Source organism: Micropterus dolomieu, linkage group LG17 (assembly GCF_021292245.1).
Source record: "Micropterus dolomieu isolate WLL.071019.BEF.003 ecotype Adirondacks linkage group LG17, ASM2129224v1, whole genome shotgun sequence".
Lineage (NCBI taxonomy): Eukaryota > Metazoa > Chordata > Actinopteri > Centrarchiformes > Centrarchidae > Micropterus > Micropterus dolomieu.
The window spans coordinates 34,235,602-34,239,563 of NC_060166.1; positions in this window are offsets into that span (position 1 = coordinate 34,235,602).

The window sequence follows — 3,962 nt, forward strand, 5'->3', positions numbered from 1 at the left end:
GGTTTGTCTTTCTAGTTTAGTTAGCTAAGTTAATTAAGTTGTAGTTAGCCAGGTGTAGTTAGCTAGCATAGTTACTGCAGAAAGTTGGCTAACAGAGGGTCTTCATTTTAGTTTTTAGTTTCCTCCTCTTGGTTTAGTGTGCTGTAGGTTTTCATGGTAATTTATTACGTCCGACTATTAACCACACCCACATTCTCTGTTTGAGAGTAGAACGTTAACCAAAAACGGCAGTTAAAACTGGCTGGAGGGGAGGTCTGTCAGCCATCGCCGATGGACGATGGCATCGTCTATCAACCCAACCCTAGTGGGTACACTTTTTTATTCTTTTCTAGGTGGTGTACCCTGCTCCTTGTGAGCACCCCTTTACTCTTTTCATTGTACAACTTGATCAAGCGTTTTTTGAGTTTTGCTATATCCTCAAGCATTGCAATTTGGCTTGCAGCCTTTTTTGGAAGGCTCATTTCTTTGCCGCTGCTTTTTTACCTTCGCTCATGAAAAAAAGTTTAGTTTTTTGTTTGACGTGTCAGAAAAGAACAGTGTATGTTCTATCTATCTAATATTGTGTTGGTCATACTATACACTGATTTAACTACTTGTCCATTACAGAAGGTAAAGAGTTTAAAAAAATGAATCGCATATTAAATTGCAATCGCAATATTGGTTAAAAAAATAAAATAATCGCAATTAAGATTATTTTTAATTGTTCAGCCCTAGTTGAAAAGTATTGCCACCCCAGAGGCTCTGTTTTTATTGTCACGCGACCACACTGACTGTCCATTGGGCCATCGGTTTGTCTTTGAAGGCAATAGAGCACTCCTGAAGAAGGAATATGTCCCCCCCTCCTTTACGCAAAAAGCTGAAAACAGACTGGCACTTTCAGTCTGCGAGCATTAGGTCCAGGAGGTCTATGCAGTCCCTGGTTGAAACCGGAGGCCTCTCTATAGATGGTTGCTCCTGTTGACCAGGTGGGAGGACCTCTTGGGACTGCTTTGATTCCTGAAGCTCCAGGGTTGGCTGGTCTAGTTGTTTGTGAGTGGTAGTCTCACCAGGTTGCTCCTTGTCTTTTGGTTTGGTAACTAAGGCATCGACTTGGTGGCTGTCCAGTCCTCCTGGCCGGTTCTCCGTGGATGGGGTGTGTTGATCTCCGGTGTGATTGTTGGCTCTTCATTCCAATCTTTCTGATTAAGTGCATCTCCTATATCAGGGGTTTTCAAACTCTGAGACCTTTTGCTACGTTTGCACCTCCCGTCCAGACTACAACGATGAAAACGAAGACCTAAAAGGTTGATTCTCATGAAACCACCTAAATACGTGTCAGAAATGAATTATTGCATATTTTCACATAGAAGATGAAATAAATTTTAATGTTAAAGTACACAATTTTTACTTCAATGTTCACTTAATTGTTTTCAAACATAAGTTAAGTATTTTTTATTTATTTGTTTTATTAAAAACTTAATTACTGTAACGTGTCTGAACAAAAATTTAGCATTTTGCTCTCTTATACACACAATAAATAATATATTAAAAAACATTTAAAAATTGTCTCTTAAAATAATATTAATTTCCAATAGCAATTTTGATACATGTCTAAAACATTATTTCTATATATGGCTAAAACATTGTGTCCGTGTACATTTATTTCATTACCGTAACACATCACATCTCTCAAAACGTCCGAATATATTTATAAATAAAGTTTTATTGAAAGGCAAAGTTCCACAGAGCACAGAAGATTCAAGATGGCTACAAGGCAAGATTATCTGTTAACATAGGATAGCTAAAGTCTCTACTTTTGCTTTCTTACACCCCTCTTACCCCACCATGGGTGTACATTACCGTAACACTGTAGTATTTAATATTTCTATAATAAATATTTGTCAAGTGTTTCTTCTAACTGCGAGGTGTCCACACTTGACAAGGACCAGACTTCGGATTTCACTCAGAATAATTTATTTGAATAATTGAACAGGAGTTGAACAGTATAGGTGAAAAACCTTTAAACACAGAAATAAAAAGCATTTTGAATAAACAGGTATTTCCACAGTAAACACAAGTCAAGGTAAATATTTCAAAACGGTAAGTATATTTAAATTCAATATTATTCTTCACATTTCACCAAACTAATTATGCATTTTAATTAATCTTTAAACAATTTTGGCTTACTATTTAAGCATTCTTTTACACAAATTAGGTAAAAAACCCACACATTTTAACCATATATATCCATGCATTTGAACATAGTTTCTCCCTCTCTTCAACCATGCAGCGACAACTTTAACTCACCCATATTAACACCTAAACAGAAAAAGATTTAAACAACATTCAAGTGAGCTTACCGATAGCCCGTCAAATCAAAAGTCTCATTCCCCGCAGTGGATGTGTGCTGCTCATTCCGTCGTGTCAGTCCCTTTCCACCAGCCAAATGACTGCGTTATATGCTCCCGCTGATTGAAGTGTGTGCGAGCTTCTGATTGCTCAATCTAATTCACCTGGTTGAGGGTGCGCCAGGGCGCGCACGCACGGTCACACGCGGCTGCCGATGCAGAGCGGGGCAGCACGCAGGTGAGACGGCATGCAGGAGGAGGCGGGCACACGGGAGACAGGCGCACCTCTGCCAGATCAGCGCGACGATATTCATTATGAACATAATACTAGGAAGGATAGTGTGGGAATGTAGTGATGGAGTATTATTTTTTGCTAAGTCATTGTGTTTCCCGCCATTTTATGCTAGCTAAGCTAAAGTGCATTTATTACCTTAACACCAATCTTTCATTACCGTGCCATTTGTTGCCCGTTACGGTAATGAATTATGATGTTAAGGTGATTAATATCAGAATATTTTTATATTGCTTGTTAGATATTTTTGTTTAAGACCAGTAGGGCTGAGCAATAAAACAATAATAATTATTGCAAAATTACTTCCCTCAATAACAATATAACAAATGTTTAATATATCGTCAATAAATGTTTGATTCAATTCGTTTGAATCACAAATGAATTACCTTTAAATTTTTCTACCAAGATATTTACTCTGTTGAGGAAAAGGGAAGGAAAAAAGACTTCCTAAAAATGTTCCACCTCAGATTTGTGAAATGATCCACTGTTTGGCAGAATAAAGAAATAAAGTAAAGTTTCACCACACAATTAACCATCTGGTTTCTTAAATTTCCACTCAGGAACAAAAATCCTCCTTTAAACTTTTTTAAAATTTGACATTTATGATATTTATTGATGTCTAATGATATGAAATGTTTTCTTCTTGATAAAATCTTTGGCCACATCATCCAGCCCTATAGACCATGTAATCTAACTCTTTTTGACAAAGACCTACAGTGCTGGAAAAGAACAGGGCTCGACAGTAATGATGGCCCGATGGCCCAGGACCAGTCAAAAGTAACGTTTTGAACTAGCAACTCACTATTCCGATTGGGCCAGTGCAAAACATTATTTAAAAAAAAAAACAATGTGCTTTAGAAACTAGGGGTGGGAATCTCTGCACACCTCACGATTCATTCCAATTACAATTCAGAGGGCTGCAATGCGATTATAAAATGATAAGCATTTAATTTGCGCATTAAAATCCAAAAGAAACATCTCCTAATTAGCTTAAAAGGACTAGTTTGCGTCCATAATTTACTTCATTAACCTCATCTCCATGGTCCCTCATTTCTTTAACAACCAGCTGTCAGACTCCTCTGAACACCGAAATATAATTATCAGGATGTACAGTATGTGTACAGGACAGAGCTGTACACCAGTTTGGTCTAAGCTTGTACCTGATGATCTCAACCCTTGACAAGTAATTTAGTAATGACATAAAGCTGAGCTAATTAATATTACTTCGTTACTAATTTAGCTAATGTTACATAACAGCCAAAACACGTGCTGCCCTGGAGAGATGTTAGCTAGCCCTAACCGCCGTCACTTCTGCAGCAGTTGGGGAAACTACAGACTTTTTT